Source organism: Triturus cristatus, chromosome 10 (genome assembly GCF_964204655.1).
Source record: "Triturus cristatus chromosome 10, aTriCri1.1, whole genome shotgun sequence".
Taxonomy (NCBI): domain Eukaryota; kingdom Metazoa; phylum Chordata; class Amphibia; order Caudata; family Salamandridae; genus Triturus; species Triturus cristatus.
This window is the reverse complement of record NC_140593.1, coordinates 527807182-527829734: the sequence shown is the minus strand read 5'-3', so window position 1 is coordinate 527829734 and position 22553 is coordinate 527807182. Positions and strand designations below refer to the sequence as shown.

The 22553-nt window shown below is 46.2% G+C and overlaps 1 protein-coding gene across 4 annotated transcripts in view; it reads left to right on the top strand.

Annotated features, from left to right (window-relative positions):
- Window positions 1-22553, top strand: part of DPP6 (dipeptidyl peptidase like 6) — a 2129336-nt gene that overhangs the window by 1947582 nt on the left and 159201 nt on the right. The gene's annotated exons all lie outside the window — the stretch shown is intronic.

Below are 22553 nucleotides of genomic sequence, written 5' to 3'. Positions count from 1 at the left end.
CTGGTGTGGCGGGGATGATTCCATAGCGTTTGACACCAAACACGACGTTTTGATGCAGCCATCCCAGAGTTAGCATTTACCGCGAGGTTATAATGCACTTAAGAGTATATGGTTTGACCGTATTCACAAACAGCCCTAGAGAATGGACTCTGAGAGCTGCAGAGGGGCCCTGCTCAGGCAGAGGCACCCCCCACATGGAAACCAAGCACCCTGCCCTCAGGATTGATAGGGCCTGCCTTAGGGATGACTGATAGGTTTAAATGTGTGTGCAGGGAGAGATATAGTGAACCTATATCTCAGTGAGGAGTGCTAACACTACCTCACCCAGGCTGCAGTAGCAGGCCTGTGGTGTCAGATTTAGTCTGCTTCCCAGGTGTGGAATAATACATGCTTCAGCCCCTGGTAGGCCTGTGAAGTACCTATGCCCTTGGTACCTAAGGTACCATATACTAGGGGCTCATAAGGTACCACAGTATCCAATCACTAGTGCACCTAATATGCACTCCAAGTTGTTTAGAGAGAACAGAGACGCTGGGGCCCTGATTAGCAGGGTCCCAGCCAGACTATAGCCAGAAACCAGTGTAAACATCAGAAAAAGAAAGTGGGGGCAACATAAGGTGCAGATCCTACTCTCCTACAGCCACATAGTGCATCTACGCAAACTCCGCCCAGGGTTACTCATTACCTGTTTAAGAGTTATTACGCGTGTGAACCAAAAGTGCATGAGACAAGTATTTGAGCAGTATGTGATTGTATGTCTAATACCGGAAGAAGAAACTAGGGAGCATCTAACTATATACAACAAAACAAACTTTTTGGTTCTTGTTAGGCTTCAGAGACTTCAGAAACGGTTGTGTGCATCATGGACTCCCAGTAGCAAGATATCATCATATGAACCTAGGACAACATGCAAGGTAACTTATGACTACAGTCTACATGGATGTTTGTGCCCACCATACCATGGAGTAGCATATTGGAAATATGCTATGTCATGCTTTCCCAGTAGCTTGTGTTACATGTTTTGCGTGAGCCTAGAGTCATATCAAGATATTTTTGTACTGCTCGATAGATTTTTCTTTCTCTATGTTACCTAAGGGTATTTTGGCTCTTATAATATATATATAGGGTTGTTTCATTCAGGCCTTTGTTGACCAGAGTCACGAAACACACTTTCTTTAGTATCTTCACACTTTGGTGTTTTCTTAAAAAGGGTTTTAAAAAAGACAATCGTAATGGGTAGCAACAATCTGGCTACCAGATATATGTAGATAGATGCATATGCAAAGGTAAGTATAAGCATCTATTTGAAAAATGTTTGGTGAGGCATGATTCTGTTTGCACGGTATAATTTGAGCACCTTGTGGTGTTGGGATAGTACAGTAATGTTAACACATTTTAACTAATTTGGAAGCTTTGCTCCTATTAAATAAAAATACTGAACAGATCCAATGTGTAATTAAACTACAAAGTGCATAGTATTGATACACTTTTTGTTGCTTTTTACATTTCTTTTTTGCCCTCCTGATATGTTATAGACATATTTCAGTACAATATGGTACTGAAGAAGGTGGTAGCATAACATTAGAACCACTGAAACTTGTATTGACTGCTAGTGTGGCCAGTCTGGTGCCACTACACCAGAAAGAGAGAATAAAGAAGGCTCCACCTGTGTTTGCAGGATGTTGTTTTTTCCAGATTGTTGTATGATGAGTGTATGGTATGATGTATGAGTGGGATGTCAGAGGAGAGTGTGAGGTAGGTGGTCAAATAAAACTGTGGTATAGCTGTGCTAAATGCATGTGCACAATTTAATAACAGATGAAATATTTGCAAAATATTATATGGTATTAAGAAATAAACACATGCCAGAATTGTAATAAGCAGCAGATAACAAATTTGTTGAAATGATTTTATAAAAACATAAAAAATAAAAAGTGACAAAGGAATATGCTATATATAAAAAAATAAGTAAATTGTGATTTGGATTTGTTCCCCTGGTCCTATGACCATATTACATACTTAATAAGTGAAGGGGGGGGGGGGGGTGGGAGTCATCAGCATATCATGCTATGCACGGAGAACGTGTCAGTAATGTATTTTTGCACTCCTTTTATGTCATAACTCCTCAATACGAGGAGTGCATGCTTTCTGGCCATGAAGGCCTAGTGGTCCTATTAAGAGGAATCTTTGTTGAGTGCTTTGTTGAACGCTGTTTTGAAGTGCTGATGTGGAAGGTTTTAATTCCAAAGGGCTGGAGCAGTTTTGAGTTCCAAGGTTTCCAGAAAGGCAAGCTTCCAGGGATCTTGAGAACCTGGATTGTTTGCTGAAGCTGCTTCCAGCCAGGTAAGCTCTTCAATATTCCTGCTTTCGGGGCACGCGTTGAGTGCAGGTATTTAATGGTGCTGGCTTTCTGTGCCAGAACTTGATTGCACAACATAAATTCCAGTTGGATCTGGGTTGCAGAGTAGTGTTGGTGGAGCTTGAACAGTGACCTGCAGACTGAACTCTGACTTTGTTAAAAAAAAAAGTGCCCAGTTTCTAAAGAAAAAGTTCAGAGCCATAACCCGGTGTGGGGATTGGTTTAGCTTTGCCTTTTACTATCTCCAGCAGAGGGTCTATTGTGGGCTGCCTTGTTCATTTTAAGATAGTTTGAAAAGCAAATTGCAGAGAGGCGGCATTGGGGTTTAAAGAGTTTAAGTGGGATAGATGCCCTCCCTTACCGTCTAACCAGCATCCCATGCACTTGTATCTGAGGGCTCTTGTCAAGCGGCTTTTGTTGAGATGCCATATTCCAGGATTGTCCCTTTCCCACCCAAAGATCACAATGGTAGTCTTTTCAAAGTTCACAGTCATTCAGGTTGTGCTACTGTAACACATCAATCAGCCTTTGTAGTCCCTTTGTTGTTTGGCTTAAAAGGACGACCTTATCGGCGTAAAGCAAGGAAGTGATGAGGCGGTTTCCCAGCTTCGGTGCGGTGCTGACTACCACATCCAGCGCAGGAACCAGATCTCTCATTAGTAAGTTGAAAAGGACTGGGGCTAAGACACATACTTGCTTAACCCCTTGTTCTATCTTTATCTTTTCAGAGACTGATGAGCTGTTATCTAATTTTACTCTGGCCCAGGTTTCTGAGCAAAGTAGTTGAATGCCTCAGAGCAGTGGCTCGGGAATGTTCCAGGCTTTGAGGTTTGACCAAAGTAGCTGGTGACGGACATGGTTAAAAGCCTTGCTGTAGTCTGAAAAGCTGATGTAAAGGAGCTGCTGTTTTCTTTATCTGCTTTGCCACAAGCATCCTGATTCCCACTAGGATATCAGTGGTACCCACTATGGGCCTTAAGCCAGTTTGGTTTAAGGGAATCCGATTTTTTTAATTTGCCCATGCATCCAGGTCTTCCAGGCTTCGATGTCTAAGAGGGATATGAGACGATAGCTCGCGGGATTTCGCCACAAGACCTTTTTCATAGATGGGGTGCAGACTTGATCCTTGCCAAGACAGGGGGGATGCCATCTGTTGTAAGGCTAGTTATATACAGCTTTTTCATTAACCGTGACCAGACCTCAATAACCTGTTTGTAGACTGAGTAGGGGATGGTTTTCTTTGTTACATGCATGGTTTTGACTTTTAATATTTAGCTTGACTTTCCATAGAATGTAAGAGCGAGTAACACAAAAACAGAGAGAAACTAGAGTATGTGAGATGGACAAGGCAGGCACTTCTATGAGGTGAAGTAATTCAGCAGATATGCAGTAACATCACAGGGTGTTACCAAATAACAGGCACGGAATAATTGTCTTTTTACTGAGGGGCAGGGAGCACTTCAACAGCATAATGCTTTTGCTACTGGAGAATCAAAAATGTTTGCTTCGTTCAGGAAGGCCATTCCCAATATCACTGACATTACAACAGTGGGGGCCTCTTTTTTCAATCAATCGATCAAGCAGCATTTGTATAACACAGGATTGTCCCCCCTAGGGTTATCTGGGCGTTGAGGGTGCCAAGTCTCATTCGAAAAGCCAGGTACCCAATTTTCTTTTTGAAGTCCGACAGGGAGGGGGCTGTTTGGAGGAGGAGGCCACATCGTTCCAGGTCCTGATGGTGAAGTAGGAGAAGGAGTGACAGACTCTGTAGCAGGGAAAGGTACGGGGGGTTGGGCAAGGGCAAGAGAGGAGGAGCACAGTTCTCTTGCGGGTAGGTGAAAATTCAGATGTAGGATGGTCCTTGATTGTGTAGAGCTTTGTAGTTGTGCATGAGGATCCTGAACTGGCATCTCTTCTGGACAGGGAGCCAGTAGAGGTTTCTGAGGTGGAGGGTGATATGAGTCCATTTGGGGAAGTCCAGGATGAGTCTGGCTGCCACATTTTTATTGTCTGGAGTCTTTTGAGGAGCTGGGAGGAGATGCATATGTAGAGAGCATTGCCATAATCGAGGCGAAAGGTGACGAGGGCATCAGTGATGGTTTTTCTGATGTTTACTGGGATGCATCAGAATATTCTGCAGAGCATGTGGAAGCAGGAATGGCAACTGCGTTGACATGTTGTTTCATGGTTAGTTTGCTCTTGAGGATGATGCCAAGGTTGCATGCATGGTCTGTAGGTGTGGGTGTTGATCCGAGTTCTCCTGGCCACCAGCTGTCGTCCCAGATGGAGGTGCTCCTCATGAAGATCAATACTTGTGTCCTGTAGGAGTTGGCTACATTGCTCATAGTGTTGTGGAAGTTGGTTTTGGCGTTGATGGGTCCTCGGTGAGTGAGAGGATTACCTGATCATCGTCAGTGTAGGAGATTATTTGCAGTCCATGAGATCTGATGACATCTGTGAGGGGGTCATGTAGGTGTTGAACAGGGTGGGGCTGAAGTAAGATCTGTGGGGTTTGCCGCATATGATGTGCTTGGGAGATGAAGAGAGGTAGCCGGATGCTCTGTATGTGACGTGTAAGGATAATTTCAAATGTGCCTGCAAATAAAACATTCAGATTCCCAGAATCAGTACCAGCAGATTTCCGGGCACAGCACCTGCTACAAGGAAAATCCAGTGTGTATAGGAGGAAAAACAGCAGTTGTGTGGTCAACCTAAGTGCAGTGGTAGCTGGTAAAAGTAGAAAGTGGTAGAGCGTTGTAGGAAAGTATGATCTGCTTCTTATGGTTCCCCCCCCTTTTTGCTTGATGCCTCACTGTTTTTGACCAGTCTGAATGGGATCCTGCTAATCAGGACCCCAGCCTATCTGCTTTCTCCTTAAAACCGTTATGACATGTACTAGGTACACTCCAGATTGGATACTGGAGTACCCTTATTAGTCCCTAGTATATGGTACGAATGTGTGTTGTTATCCCGCATTCTTTTTCCCCGCAGGGAATCACAACGCGGTCGTTACAACGACCGCGTTGTGATTCCGCATACCATTACTCCGCAAGTCGGAACGACGACTTGCGGAGGGGGGGGCGCTGAATGTTGGAATAGTATCATTTACTATTCCAACTCCAGTCTGTGTGGACAATAGGGAAGGTGTTGGATTTTAAATCCAACACCTCCCCCCCCCCTCCGCAAGTCGTTGTTCCGACTTGCAGAGTAATGGTATGTGGAATAACAACGCGGTCGTTGTAACGACCGCTTTGTGATTCCCTGCGGGGAAAAAGATTTGTGGTAAACATTGTTTACCATATGGTACACATGTACTCAGGGCATAGGTACACCAGAGGCCTCCCATGGGCTGAAGCATGTATGCCACCCATGAGAGGCCATGCAAAATGGGACTCTAGGTCTGCCACTGCAGCCTGTGTAAGATGGTGTTTGCATTACTTACCTTAGATATAGGTTCACTAAATCTAATAGTCACTACACTTAAAACTTATGTCACCCCTATAGCAGGCCTTAACAATCCTTAAGGCAGGGTGCTGGGTTTTATGTGAGAGGGTGCCCCTGCATGAGCAGAGCCCCTCTGCAGCCTTCGGGGACCATTCTACCGGGTTTTCTGTGACTCAGCCGGATATATAGGTTGAGATGCATTATAACCTCGCGGTAAATGCTATCTCGAAAACGGCTGCCTAAAACATGTCGAGTTTGGTGTCAAACACCTTGGAATCATAACTCCACACCAATAACTGGTGTGGGAGGTATGATTCCACCCTTCTGAAGCGAGCTTCATGGGGTCACCGGTCTTACTGTTACCAGCCTTCTCGACCCGGACAGCACAAAATGGATGCTGCCAGCCAGAGACACATTTCTGCCATCCTGCTGCTGAGCCAAGCTCGAGCAGAGGAAGGCAGCACAATAGGCATCCTGTCATAGGGAGGTGTGACCACCTCCCAGACAGGATTTAGTGTATTGGGACTAGGTGGGTGCACTCTGAGAGTGCCTGAAACTCTGCACTTGGGCCACATTTGGTGTCCCTGTGCATAGTCCAGCTCAAACCAGTTTTGGGAGCCATTCGCTCCTGCTCTGGCGCGAAACTGGACAAAGGACATGGGTGTAGCCACCCCTCTGTCCTTCCCCTTCCCTAGGAGGATCCCCAGAATCTGTCCAACCCTCTCCCGTGGGTACAAAATGAGTTATCTGGCTACAGGACATGGGATTTTACGTGGACAAGATTCTACCAAGAAGAAACCACTGACCTTCGACCGTCTGGACACCTGGACTTCGCTGGTCCTTGACTGGGCTTAACTTCATCCCCCTTTCCGTCCAAAGCTTAGTTTGTGCCGTGACTCCATACAGGCTTCATGCAGGACCTACAGGGCACTTAAGGCAACAAAAGAATCTCCCTTGAAGTGAAGGAGTCACTCCCCTGCTTTGCAGGCACCTAACGCGCAACTGACCGGTAGCTGCTTCTGAGCTCCTGCAGACTCCGAAGACTTCAGCAACACAGGAGGTAGGTTCCTGAAGGTCCCTGAGGGTGATCTGGCCTCTTACTGAGTTTGAAGCCAGTATCCCTCGTGGGGGCTGCGTAACCCGAACCCTTGTGCACCTCGTCCATTTGCAAGTGCATATGCTTGTCGGCAATTCCTGAGCTTGTGCATTGGACCCCGTGTGGTCCTGACCCTGTGCAGTATTTGCACCAAAGAACTCTGGCCTCCTTGCACCGTGTGCTCCGTGGGCTAGTACTTTGCAAACTGACTTGCGGTCCCCTCACGACTTCTGGTTCTTCAGCCTGTGAGTCCCCCTGAGGGTCATCTTGACTGTTCTTGGGCTTTTCCGGTTGCCCTGGACGTGCCCTGACCCTCCATTGCTTGGAGAGCCTTCTGGACCTTGTTGGTCTACACCGTAACCTGTTTGTCCTTCCTGCGTGGGTTGCTGTTGCCAAGGCTTGTTGGTGCTCCCACCAGACGCCGTCCCCTCAGCTCTCTACATCCTTTGTGGCACAGCCTAATTCTGGCTCCTGGTCATCCTCGACGCCTCCGGGACCTCATGGATACAGAGTCAAGCATCCCTTCTTTGCACCTGAAGCACCCAACATCGGTGGGCATTCGTCTCCCGAGCCCCTGGTCACTCTGATGTGACCCAGACTCTGTCCCCTCTGCTTTTGGGTTCCTTCAGTCCAGAATCCAGGCTTGGATTCCACCTGACACTTTTCACCTTCACGGCAGCAGCACTTATTCACTTCCTTCCTTAGAGAACGATGAGGGTTTCCTACACCACTTCCGACCTATGCTCCTGGCTTCCCTGGGTTAGGTAACTCTGATACTACGGTATCCACAGGTGGGGTGGCTCTTTAAACTCTTATGTTCCGAAGGGTTTGCTCGAAGTCCTCCTAGAAGTGTCCTTAAACTTTAACTTTACAACCGCGAATTTCCCATAGAGTTGTACAGAGCACGTGGTCGTGTTTCCTCACTGCACCCGTCCTCCGTGGGTCTCCTTCGTCATCACCTTGGGTGGTTCCTTGGGGTCCCAGCGATTCTTCGTGCTTTAGGCACTGTGTCTAGTCAAGTCGTGATTTTTATACCACTATTTTAGTATATAGTTCGGTCTCCCCTAGAGACCGCTGTGTATTGTGCTACTTACAACTGTTCTATTGATCCATTATTGTGTGTTTGAGGTTCTATCTCGGTGTAGAAGATATTAGAGAGTGTTATATTAATAAATACATGTTTTTATATAACTACTGTGTGGTTCTCCGTCATTTAGTCATTCAGGAGGTGATATTCTGGTAAAACAAGCTGCTTTACATTCCTTCAAGATTGAGCCTAAAGGCTGCTCTCCATAGCTACCACTAGGATAGCTTTCATAAAAGTTTTCTTTTTTTTCATAACTCTTTTTTGTTGAGTCAGCAGATTTAGGAATTGCAAACATTACAAAGTACTGAAAGCATACATTAATCAGTATATCTGTTTTAAAGCAAGTGACTGCTATATAGCATTTGTAAAGCAAGGAAACAAACCATTCGGGTCTGTAAACAACAGTCCCTAACATTCTTAACATCTGTGTCGTATACCGCATAATAAAACACTGGCCATGCCCATCAAGCCCATCTATGTACATCATATCTAATATAACAACCTTACCGTCCTGTACTATATCTTTATATGGTTTCAACTTCCGCTCTAAAGGTTATCTTTGACCTCATACATCAGAAGGGTTGTGTGGATTGGTACAGGGTGCCCACTTTAACTAGTGGACAGCATATACCAAGTCACCTTCTCACAGGCGTGAACACCTTAATCGATTATTTTTTTAATGAAATGTTGTAGGCAACGCTCCCGATCTGCTTTCAATGAATAGAGGACATTGGTACCAGAAAAAAAACACTAGATGATGCAAAATGTGAATTCATATATGTGTGAACTCGTTTTGGAAGCTCTCAGACATTCTTTCTTCCACCATTCACACATCCACATGTTTGCTTTATTTTTGTCTGTGTTGAAATGTGCTTACTTCTGTCTTGAGATTAACTTTATTCCTATAGTTTTAGTCAGACCTACTGTTTTAGTCAGACCCATGTGACAAATAGTAAAATGCTCTTCGGTGGCTAAATGCAGTTTAATCTTTTTGTTCCAGGGCCTCCTTAGTGGCTCTGAAAGAGTAAACTCCATCTGTTCTCTGTCAGATAGAAATGGGACTGAACTGAGTCGAAGCATGGAGGACACTAGAGCATATCTTCATGCAATATAAACAAGCCATCCCCCTCTCGAAACACTGACCTGCAATGGGGAGAGTCAAAGGCTGCTGTGCTGCATTCAGGCCAGCCATGCAGGCTCACATTGGCATTGCACCTGCACTGCTAACGGACAGCCTGCAGTCACTTCCGGTATCGCCACTTGCTGACAGCTGAATCCTCTGTGAGAAGACAGGTCAGATGTTCCTTGAAGACCCCTCCCTCACACTGCATACTGCTGCCTTTGCTTTTGTAGAAGTGAGTACATCCAGCACTAGGTCTGAAGGAAGGATAGGGGCACTCATGTGAATCATTCCCCAAATGCACTGCACATGCAACGCACTCCCTGAAGCAGGAAGTACTCCTGTTCGGTGCTTCTTCTGAGGTTCTCCTGACTTCTGGTTGGATGTTACGAAGGCTGGGTAGGAGTTTGTGAGTCCATCTGACTAATAGACTCCTCCCCAACCCATCGCAACACCCAACCAACAGGGAGGAGAAAGTAAAAAGTAGGTGGGGCACAGAAATCCAGCCTGCTACACCCACTCATACATCCACTGTGCTACCTGGTCCTGCCTTCTATCATTAAAACTTATGGTGATGATATGGAGTTGTCCCCGTCCACAGCTACACAATATTCACTCTAAGTCTAAGCATACCCCTGGCACTCATAAATGAGTGTGCCCCTTTCATGATGCAAGCATTCTCGTTTGTGCTTTAGGGGTGAGTGAGAACTTCGACCTGCAAAGGTGCAGTTGCACGCCCTGCAAAAAAAACTCACAATCTCAATCCTGATGGAGCAGCCAGTCCTTATGCTGAGCTGCTCGTGCACTCCATAGTCCTCCTCTTCCTCTCCTGAAGGGCGGGGCTCTGCCCCTTTTACCCATAAGCACCAGCCACACGTGCCTGAGATTTGAAATGAGAATCCTTCCTTTTTAGGAGAGTAGTCCTCACCCACCATGCAGGCGTCATCATAGGTCTCCTCCTCATGCCGAATGCATTGTCCTCCGCGTGTGCTACTACCCTGAAGTGCAGGGAAGCACTTACAGTGTTTTGAGTCCTGGGAGCTTATGATGTACAGGTGTGGTGAGGGTAACAGGGTGTGGAGGGTAAAGTGTCTTAGTCACTTCTCATACAGACGTGTTAGCGGTGGACCAAGCAATCTTCAAGCACATCCCCATTTATTATAAGATAAAAGAAAAGGGGACAAAATTAACCCTTCTGATCGATCAACATGTTTCTCCCCTCTAACGACCACACTATGAAGCCAATGGGCTTTCATCGGGGCCAAAGTATAAGTCTCCATATGATGCCTACCAAATATATGTGTAAGTGCAAAGAGAAAAGAAAGCACAAGTCTAATACTTGAACGGGTGATGCTGTAGGCGCACCTGCCACCTATATACAATACTTAGCATCCAGAAGGCCTCAGATATTGCCAATGATCAAGGAACCGAACTAAAGGGTTGGCTGTTTCCCGTTTGCCTCTTGCATGTCGGACCATGTCCCTGGGACATCCTCCAGTAATTAGAGGACTCTAGAGGACGAGACACAGGTTGGAGGGCACTGTGCTTTACCTGCAATATTGCAGCATTTACAAAGCATACTTTGTTATGGCCTGAGACATACTGGGAGGAGAGTATTGTTTAGCTGAGCTCTTTCGCTTCAGTACGCCGTGTTCCGCATTCATTTCGAAGGTTCATTTAGGATTTTGATTTCCATGTGAGCGCACCACTACTCCTACATCGGATGGCTAGTCGGATGACTTAAGGCTTGATGAGTCCTGCTAAATACAGTTCGGATTGAAATCTCGACAAATATGCCCATGGATTTAATGTGATAAAATCAATGAGAATACCTCACACAACATATGCAACACCAAGTGGCAGAATTCCTTGCAAAGCTTGGGTATGCATGACTTTTGCTGATCTGACTTTGAATGGAATCCTAAAGCTTTGGCACTGTTCAATCTATGTTACATTAGCTATGTGTGAAGTTCTGGTTATTTGGTGCTGTGTGATGCAATGCCTTTAGCACAGCGCATGCTTCAAGTTCAGCCCATAAAATTATTTTGCATGAGAAAATGTATCAATGCTACTATTTGACCTGCTTTGTGAAGCTCAGGGTCTTGCAAATGCCTACACTATAGCATGGTAATTAAATATTGGCCCTTGTTGTGTATGGGTCACTCCTAATTTAAATACAATCAATCAATCAATGCTTTATTCCACAATTTGTGTCATAAAAGCGTTACAGGTAAAAAGTTAGAACAGGTCTAAAAATTTTAAAAAACTTGAATTAAAACACTTTGTGCGAAATAGCAAAAAAGGCATCAGAATATCCCGACATAATGCCAATACATTGGTTGATGATAAAACAAACATATCAATATAAGTTTCAGATGATCTCAATTAATCTCAGATAAGTGTATAAGGGCTTATTGTAACCCACACATAACTTTAGGCCGAATACTTGATCTTAAACGGAAGCGAGTTACAGTTTTATTTTTCAGCCGTAATATATTGCGAGCGGATACACCATATCCACCTTAACAATTTTGCTATAGGGATAGCGTACCTGGGTGATGGGTCTGTACAGAGAATTCAGAGAGTAGTGCAGCATGATCTAGGGCCCATATTCCTGCACATTTGCACCAACCAGACCTTACGCGGACCGGAATAGGCAGGGCAGACAAACAGCACATGTGCTAAGGTTTCTACATGATCTGCATGTAATATACATTTGTTGGTATTTGTGGAGGACTATTTATCTCTGAAACTCTTTAGTGGTAAAGTTCCTGTTCCTAAATGGAAATACAATTTCTTATCGAGGGGCTTTATGATCATGTCCCAATATAGCTCGAGCTTCAGGTGTGGTTTAATCTGTAAAGGGACCCCTGAGAGTGAATAGGGATCCTGACGCCTACACTCTCATGTGCAATCAAGTCCCAGTACTTAGCTTTGAGTGTGTCTTTCGACAGGAACTGGGAGCTGGAGGGACTATCCCACAGATGTAAGTGGCCCAGTTTGTTAAAGAGGCCCTTTACATTTTGCAGCCTGCTAATTTTGTGGAATTGGTCCATATCAATAATGTCCCTTAAGCCCTCAGCATACACAGCCAACTCCGGTGTGGTCCTTAACCTGCGCCAGTATAGGATGGGTCGTAGCCTGGCATGGTCCACCATAGCATTCCTTCCCAGATCGCTCCTTAAAGGGACTGTAGGTGTGCTTTGTGGTAGACTAGTTAAGGCACGCAGGAACTTGTTCTCAGCGATAGTTAGCAGTGTCATATTCTCTAAACCTCATGGCTCGTCTCCATAGAGGGCCGAGCTCGCCCCTTTGCTATTGTAAATTTGAAGTACCGGGCAGAGTGGTTTTGTCAGGGAGGTTTTGAATTCCTTTCTTAGGGCACCCACTAACTGTCGATGTTTTAGTGCCAAGGCATTGATGTGCAATTTCCATCTCATATCCTTCTGCAGTTTGATGCCCAGATAGACAAACGGATCAAGCTGCTCAAGGGGAAGTCCATCCATTGTTATTTTGCCCTTGAAGGATCTATGTTGATTAAAAGCCATGAACTTGGTCTTGTCAGCGTTAATTTTAAAGCCTAGTAAGAGACAGAATTCTTCATACCGTCGCAAAGCAAGTTGCAGACCACTTGGAGTTTTAGAGATGATCAGAGTGTCATCTGCAAACATTAAAATCGGGATCTTTCTGCCAGCTAAAATGGGAGCATCAGTTTGAATAGCAGCAAGAAAGTTTGCCACTCCATTTCATTTATAAAAAGGGAAAACAGTGTAGGAGCTTAGACGCATCCCTGGCGAACGCCCTTGCCTATCGGGAAGGGATCTGTGTTGTTTCCCTGTCCTCCCCATCGGACCTGTGCAAAATTTCTCTTGTGAAGGCAGGCAATAAGGGAGAGTAAGTCCAGTGGCATCCCCAATTCTTTCAATACCTCCCATAATTTGGGCCGAGAGACCAGGTCAAAGGCTGCTTTCAAATCAACAAAGGTATGCTGCTCTTGCCGAGGACTACTGTCCGCCAATGTATTGTAACAAAGTGAAAGACCTGGTCAATTGTACTTTTATGGGCCAGAAATCCTGCCTGGTGGCGGCTAATGTTGGAATGTTCATCCATCCATACATGAATTTTGGCCAACACAAGCTGGGCTACCACCTTTTGTATGGAATCTATAAGGCTTATTGGCCTGTAGTTGGTGGGCATGGACTTGTCTCCTTTTTTAAATATTGGGATTATTTCTGCCCCCCACCAGGTGTCTGGAATAGGAGCACCATGAGCAATAGCGATTGCTATTAAAATAATATATTGCGTCCATTTCAGCAGGAACGCAATCCAGCCCTAGTGCTCGACCTCCTGTCAGTACATTTAGAGCAGTTCTAACATCTGCCTCATCAAATACCTTATCCATGGTGTAGGGATGTATTAATACCGATCCATGATCGTCTGCATCATCGCTGGCATATTGGGAGGAAAAGTGACTAACCCACTCACCAGGATCAACATGATTTTCCGGGGGTAGTGCCACTCCTCCTCTGCCCCATTTTACCAAGTACCCGAACTGTTGTGAGTGTTTACTGCCACAGGCACGTTTTAGTTCCAACCAACTGCCCTCATCCCAAACTTTTATGGCACGAAGGGTAGCCTTCTTATAGGTCGTCCTAGCGGATCGCACTCTAGCCACATCACCTGACTTGATCGCCTCGCTAAGGGCACCACCGGCACTTCTACAATCAAGTTGTACCAATGATGCCTGGGTTCTATCTCTCTCATTCTAGCTTTTCAGGGTCTTTGAAAGTATGTACGAATATGGGTAAATAGTGAAGAATTTATATACCCTCATTGTCCTGAAAGCCACCTTTCCAGCATGGTGTCATGAACATTTGCCTTTTTATGCACCCTGATTTTGCTGGTAGTATATGTCTCTGCACTGTGACACTACTTTTCATCACGACAGTGCATGTGCTCCTTCCTTAAGACTGTACTGTAAAATTGTTTTTACTCAGTTATTGTATATAACTCTCCAGAAAGGCTGTTGTAAATTAGCACAGAAGCTGACTAGCTGTGTGGAACTTAAATGTCATATGGGTTGTATTGTGTATTTACACCACCCACATATATGACAAACATACCACTTCAGGGAGCACCTTTGCTCTTTGCTGGGCTGCAGCTTTAAAGGAGGAACAAATGGCAAAGAAAATGGCCTTGCCATGTTGATAAGTCTACTTCATATATTAGCTGTCACCCCTAAAGTGTTCCTTGTAAGCTCACAAGCATGCTACACATGTGCAATAAAATGGCCTCACAGTAAACACTTACTAAAAAGCTGTTTCCCTGTGGAGGTACCCAGCCCAGCTATAAATACAATTATTATTTCAAACTCCACCCAGGAAAATGCTAGAGCAGTCCGGTTCAGAAATTGAGTTCAATGGTAAAAGCAGATTTTTGAAACGTTTATTGTAAAAGTAACTTTACAAAATTGTACTTTATAGCCAGAGTTAACCATTCTGGGAGTCTTTTCCTCTCATCCCTGCTCCTGAGGTTGAATACATATACTTAGCTGGCTTACTAATAACCCTTCTACTGAAAAACAGTTTTTTGGCCTCTGAACCCAGGAAAGCAGGGGTATTGTCGGCAATTTGTCCCTTGGCAGAGATTAGCTACCTGGGAAGGGCTGGGCAGTTGGAAGAATAAAAGGCACCCTTCAGAGTTCTGCCTTTGACTTAGATATACCACAAGGGGTTGGCAACAACTGATATGATACATTCCCAAAGCCACTCTAGACTTGCATTCTCCCTCCCCAGCTGGAGTTAAAATCAGTTCTAGCCCTGAGAGAGGGGAGGACACCTCATTTCCTTAGTGGAGTGGCTAGCGGAAGAGCTAGAGCTCCTACAGGTGACAGGAGCCATACTGGATGAATAATTTTGGATGCTTTTGCAGGAAACCAAGGGATGAAGTGCTGAAAGTAAGAATGTGGGGATCTTCAAAAGCCAAAATTAGAATTGGATGTGGGAAATTCTTCATTTCCTGACTACTTCACAGAATAAGACTGCCATTTCACCTATATTCTTCAGATTATTTGTGGACCAATGAAGAAAACATCTGGCAGAAAGAAGACTCTGCCTGACTGCTAGAAGAAGACCTAAGGACTCCTGACTCACTCACTAGGGAGGTTGCACCATCAACGGGCAAAAACAGAAAACAGAGTCATCATGTGCAGACTTTTTTGCTGTGCTGAAAGCTGGACCTCGGGCTTGTGGAACCCAGCAGTCTACAGCTTCCAGCCTGGATCTTCGGGTGAATTTTGAGTACCAAAATGAGTATATCCGAAGATAAATATTTTGATCAGGGCAAGGTGGCAGATCTATCCCAACAGCAAAACAAGCTTTGTTTCTACAAAATCCAGCTTTGTTCTGCTTGTAGCTTTTGGTATCAAAGTCAGTAGCATCAGTGGTACCTTGGGGATGCTGTAACTAAATTCATGGGTTCTTCATTAACTTCAACTTCTGACCTTACCCCTTTGGAAGGCTACTAGGTTTCAAAAATAGACTGGTGTAATGTGACCTATGTTCCACTGCTGTTGGCCCGAAATCAACCCGAGGTCCTTGTCAACTGACTCCTACATTTTCCTTGCACATTTGCTTAAAAACTTGGAAAAAATAATGCCTCTAGATTTTGTTACCTTATTTTGATTGTTTGGTGCCTTTTGGTCATTACATTTTTGTCTATTTTTCTAAATTGGTTTGGGAATTCTTTTATATTTTTTTCTTAACTCTACAGTGGTTGGTACTAGTTGATGTTGACATATTTCTGGGGGGCAAATTACCTGCTGCTTTTACTACAGCTACCATGGGTTGAGCAGAATTGCTCTTAGAACTGCTTACAGATCAAAGCAGGATATGTTTATTAAGTTGGTAAGGGTACAACGTTCCCAAATCAATTACCATTATCAAACGTGGTCACTTCATTTATAGTGTGGCTAAGGGATGCGTAATGTGACGTTGGCTGGATGTCTTTTTTGTTGATTTAAGGACCACTTGGTAGCCTGCCTTTGCCCAATTTTTGTTATGGGATTTGATACAAGAACTTTGCTTAAAAATACAGTGGTTTTCCAAGTCCAGAACCCTGTCACATGAGAGCTGTTTTACATTCTAAAATGCTTTAGGTCTTATTTCATAGGCTTGAGTAATCTTAAGATGTAAAAGTATTTTGGAAATTCTTTTCAGGCCAGGAACATTTTGAGAGTTTATTTGGGTAATTACCTTGCCCGCTTTTAGGTATTATTGAGCTTGGAAATGTATTGTTGATTTATTGTTGTGTCCCATTGCCTTGGTCTAATTTATGCCGTTCTAATAGAACTGAATTTCCCTCCCTGCCACCTAGATCAAATCAGCGTGATTTTACTTATACAAAGCAGTAAAAACAACTGCATCTCACAAAGCTCTGCCTTTTCATTATCCTCAGTACAGGTCTGATATTCATTGGGTGAGATTTTTACTATTAATGATAGACACAGAGGTGTGTTTCTAGCCAGGTTTGTAAGTCTCAGATTAGATCTCATTACTGCTCCTCTTTACTACCAAACCGGGGAACAGAAGAGACATTTTCCTTAATTGCTTTAGTGTCCATGGTACCATTGCTACACCATTGGTGATAAATAACTCAGGCAGATTATTTCCTCTATTCCAGATTGAAAGTAATGTCCTAATAATGGTTACATTTATAAGCTTATTACACGATGTATTGCATAAATGGGAATTACAGGGCAGGAACTTGTGTAAAGTTCCTTGGACATTCTCAAATGATAAAATAATAATTATCTAAAATACTTTTTTCACTCATCTCAATCAAATGATCCCTAGGATTCAACTGGACTGAAAAGATAGCCAGAAAAAACTGCCAAGAATGCTGGATGAGAGAGGTCTTGATTTAAGTGTATTTGAGTCATAGTTTTAATAATGCAGCACTTTGTTATTTATGAATATAGTTATATCTGATTCTTAATGTATCTTTAACAAATGTAAATTAAAAGGTTAATGAGAAGTAATCAAATGTGTGGGGATCTTTTCAAATTCCCAAATCCACTATTTTAAAAAACCCATTACATTTAAATATTTTCCCAGATGTGAATAGGAGGTGTAAGACAAAAAGGATTTATGAGGATAATGTAGTGACATGTGCACACCTTCTTATGGCAAAATCCAAAAACAAAACATGGAACAGAATTACGTTATGTAACTCAGCAAGCATGGACCGCTTTGGTCAGGTGTTTTTCATCCATAGCGGAAGAATAATGGAATAACCTAATGGATTTTTTAAAAAGGTTTTCAACTCTGCAACCTTATGAAGCGGATTTATGTGTTTGAGGCTACCTAACTGTTAGAAATGGGGGTCTCTAGTTTGCAAGGGCTTGCATCTTGGTCCAAATAGGGACCCTTCTTCCTAGTTAGTATAAGGGAGTTACACTCATAAAATAACCCCTGCTCACCCCCTTGGTAGCTTTGCATAAGCAGTCAGGCTTATCTTAGAGGCAGTGTGTAAACCATTTGCACATAACCAACAGTAATACAGTGCAAGCACTACAAAAGGACACCACACCAGTTTAGAAAAATATCCAATATTTGTATATACTTAAGACAAGTCCAAAACGATAAAAATCCACACTACAGTACTTAAAAATCTTAAGTTATCAAAATAAATTTGTAAAACAGTTCCTTGATGTCGATAGATCCGTCCGGGGCTATCACGGCGTCGTGAGCAAACAAATCCAACCAGTTCTGGCTGACAGCAGCGTCGCGGGCCAGCTACGGCATCGGGAAGACCCGCAAACAGTACCTTTCAGAAACGCAGGGTGTCGATGACCTCTCGTTGAGCTTCCGAACACGCGGCGTCGGTAGGCGTCGGTTCCGGAGGTCGGTGCAGGAGTCGTCGGGGCTCTCAAAGTCACACGCGTTGCAGATCAAACTCCTCTTTGTTGAAGTCAGGAGCGCTGGTGCCGGGTGCTGCGGTGCAGCGTGCGGTGCCCTCAGGTCACAGTACGAGCAGCGGCTCGGTGGCGGCATCAGATAGCGTTGTCGGTGAGACCAGGTTCGCAGTGTGTGATGAAGGCGGTGCTCGTCACGGTGCTGGCAGGTCACGGTGCAAGCAGCTTCGTCGTCGTTGCTGAAGCCCTGTTGTCGGCTGACGAACTGGAGTCGATGGCACCGGCTTCGGTAGGCCAAGGCTGCGGTGCTGGATGAGGGCGCTGCGTTGTGTAACTTTACGAGCGGTGCCCTCAAACCACGATGCGAGCTGCGGCGTCGATTCCGGCGTGGAGTGGCAGCAGTGGGGATACCAAGGCGTCGCCGTGAAGCGGGGCGTGCGGAGTGCGCTGCCCACAGGTCGCAGTGCGAGCAGCGGCTCAGTGACGGCATCAGAAGGCGTTGTCGGCGAGAATAGGGTCGCAGTGCGGTGTTGCAGCGATGCCCTCTGCGTTGCCTTCAGGACACGAAGTCGGTAGCGGCGTCGTAGACGGCGTCGAGCTTGAAGTCTTTGCTGTTCCTGAGACTTCTTGAACAGGGGGCAAAGCTCTACCTCAAGCCCTTGGAGATACTCACGAAAGTAGATTGCAGAAAGTTCAGTCCAGTCCTTTCACTGCCCAAGACAGAAGCAGCCACTGCAGGCCAACACAGCAAAGCACACAGCAAAGTGGTAGTTCCTCCTCACAGCTTCTCCAGCTCTTCTTCTTGGAAGTCTTCTTGATCCAAAAGAGTTCTGAAATCTTGGGGTCTGGGCCCCGATATTTATACTAGCAAATCCTTTGGCCTTTGCAGGCAGAGGGTCCTGTACCTAGTTCAAACCAGTTCTGGGTGCATTCTGCCAGTGTGCACCTTCTTCCTTTGTCAATGTGGGCCAGGGTCCTCAGACGCACCACAGGAGGTGGAGCCAGCATTGTGGAAGGCAGGCAAAGCCCTATTCAGACCCAGGTGCTACTCCTCCCACCCCTCCACATACAGATAGGTCTATTCAGCCCTGTGCTGACTCACCCTGTCTCCTGGAGTCTCCCCAGCCCCTGTCACTCGCAAACCTGACAGACAATACACAAGCTAGCAGAGGCAGGCTGGATGGTTAGGTAAGAAAATACCTACTTTCTAAAAGTGGCATTTTCAAACCCAGAATGTTAAAACCAACTTCACTAAAATATGTATTTTATCATTCTGAGTTCAGGCATACTAAACTCGAATTTCTACCATGTTCCCTGTGTCAGTTAGGATTATAAGATATTATAATCAAACTGCCCATTCTGGCCTATGGGGACAGGTAGCCTTGCCATAGTGAAAAACTAAATTGGCTGTAATTCACTATCAGGACATGCCACACACACCAAAGCATGTCCTACCTTTAACATACAATGCACCCTGCCCATGGGGTACCTTGGGCCTACCTTAGGGGTGACTAACATGTCGAAAGGGGAAGGTTTAGGGACTGGTAAGGGAGTGCACTTAACAAGTCGACATGGTAGCCCCAGGCTTCACACAGGCTCTGCAATTGCAGGCCAGAGTTACACTTTAGGGGCTGTTTGCGTGGGTGGCACAATCTAGTGATGCAGCCCACCAACAGCATTTGATTTATGAGCCCTGGCACTCGCAGTGTACTTTACTAGGGACTGACACATAAATCAAATAGACCAATCATGGAAACACCCATCCATAACACAATTTATACAGAGAGCATATGCTCTTTAGCACTGATTGGCAGTGGTAAAGTGCCCAGCGTCCTAAAACCAACACAAACAGGTCAGGAAAAAATAGGAGGAAAAAGGTAAAAGTTTAGGGATAACCCTGCAAAAAGGGCCATATCCAACACAACCCCCTTCAAGCCTAAGGCCAGGGTAGACCAATCCATACCTTGATGGACTTCCCTGCTTGGGGCGATAGAACATGGAACCTGGCCCGCAACAGCAGGGTTTCATTCCCGTTCTATGCCTCCCTGAACCCAGTTGGATCCCTGTATCCATACTCTCAGGGCCCACTAAGCTGACCCATGGGGAACCCTTCTCCTCACCTGTGAGCCCCATCTGTGTAGCGCCTAAACTTACTTTGCTCACAGATGTGTCCCAACAGGCCGACAGTATCCACATGGCCAAAACAGTGGTGTGGCCCAGTCCACCCCGGGGTGTGACTCCTGTCCGCCTCCCAGGGGCAACTCTGTCCACCAGGACAGAAAGCCACAGTGGCTACCGACAGTGGGTAGACCCAGGCCTTCGGCCTCTCAGGGCTCTCTATCCTCTGTGGCGTCAGAGTGGGGGGGGGGGCGGTAGCCCCAGGCGCCTGGCACATTTTGTCCACTCTCCCTCTATTCAGGTCAGGGATGACATCCTGGCACTGACCCACCAGCCTAGGGTCTGTACCCGGCGGCTAGACAGGAGACTGGGGTAGGCTTTCCCACCCCCGTCCTTCTCCCTGGGGCTCTGTACCGTCCCACCTGGAGCGGCACCCCCTTCCAGAATTGTCAGGGTACCTGTGGCAGGCGTCCTGCACAATTCACCCACCAGTTCAGGGGTACTATCCTGTAACTGGTACACCAGCCCAGGGTCTATACCCCGAGGCTGAACAAGGGACTGGGGTGGGCTCTCCCACACCCGGTCCTCCTCCCTGGGGCTCTGTACCCTCCCACCTGGAGCGGCACCCCCAGAAGACAAACTGGTAGGGGCACTGTTAGCAGTCTCCCCTTCCTCCAGGTCCGGGGGGACACGCTGAACCTGTTCCTCCAACCCAGGGTCTGTACACTCAGGCGGGACCTGTGCCTGGCAACCCAGGACTTCTGGGGGAGTAAACCAACCCCCTCCAAGGGAAACACACTCCTCATGAGTTGTGCGAGAGTCTGCCTGGCGCAGGTCTCCAGCCTCCTGCCCACCTGACAGAGCATGAAGACCCCCCCAGGCCAGAAGTGGCCTCACCAGGGTCAGTCCTGGGGTGCTCTGACCTCAGAGCTGGCAATCCCTAACCCACTGGTCCTTCCACTGGGGACGGCATCCTCCCCTCACCCTTTTGTCTGGACTCATGCACCCTCCCAACTGGAGCAGTGCTGCCAGACACCGGAACTAGTGGGATGCTTGTTACAGCAGTCCCTCCCAGTTCCCCAGACACTAGGGGATCCCCCTCAGTGGGTGGCCTTCCAGTACAGCCTAGGCTCCCCACCTGGTGTCCCCTCATGGAACCACCCACGCTCTGGGATCAGGTTTCGGGCACCTTGGGCCACAGCCCATTCCCACTCCTTCTCCTCGGAGACAGGAAGTGAGTCCCTACACCCTTCCCATGACACCAGGACCTATCTGAGCTACCACAAACCTTTCCCACCACCCTTGGTTGGGAAATACCTAAGCCACTTCCTTCAGGGTCACCCCCAGATGCTTCTCCAGACCCTCTGGAATCCACCAAAAGGTCTGCCTCCAGTGCAAGCACCCTGGGGTCAGAGAACTCATACTCCACTGGGTGTTGGCATAGCTCTGGAAAACAGGGACTTAAAATATGCTCTCCAACAATTGAATCACACAGCCCCACACAGGTGTTAACCAAACTACCCTTCACCCAACCATCCAGTGCCTCAGAAGAGTACTCCACATCATTCTCACAAGACTGGTGAGACAGTGTCTGACTGTTGCTGTCTCTCATCCATACTCTTCTTGCTGGTCTCCATACTGACTTACCAGGGATTCTATCATGGGGGAACCCCTCTCCTCGTACCTCTCATCTAGAGACAGTATAGTGTCCCTCCCACTACCAGGAATATGATCCCCTGTGCCAGTTCCCCAATCCACCTCAGGGACACTGCGCACCACTGGGAGTAAACTCACAATCCTGAACCCCCTGGTGTATGTCAACCCCCTCCTTGAAGCAGGGCCTCAAATCTGTGCGTGCGTGTACCTCACCCTCAGTACTGGACACAAAATTTTTGCTGCCACCATCTGGGCTGGGCCTAGCCCTACTGGCTTCCCAGTCCAGCTCTCTCATCTTAACGTTATGGTCTAACGTCATCCTTTTCTCCTCCATGGCTAACCTAAGATTCTCCAGTTCCGCAGCAGCTCTCCTTGCTTTCCCGCCTGTCCTCCATCTCCTCTGGGGACAAGGCACTGCTGCCCGGTTTAGAGGGTGCCCCCTCCCAAAAGCACATCCACCTTGGAATAGGCTCCCCTACCTCCATGCCAATATCCCTAGACACTAGCATGTCTGGCTGCTACCCAGGCCCTCAGCGCCTTTTGTAGCTCCTCTTTTCTGGTGAGGCCCCTGATTTGGATTTTGAGGTTTTTGCAGATCGCCTTCATTTCCTTCACAGGGTAGGTTTCTAAGCTCTCCTCCTCAAAGGCCACTTCCAAGGATGCAATAGATGATGCAATTGATTCAGGCATGTTGTACTAGAAAGTTCAAGTTCAAAACCAATGGAAAGGCAAAAATAGACCAAAAAAATAGTATGTGGT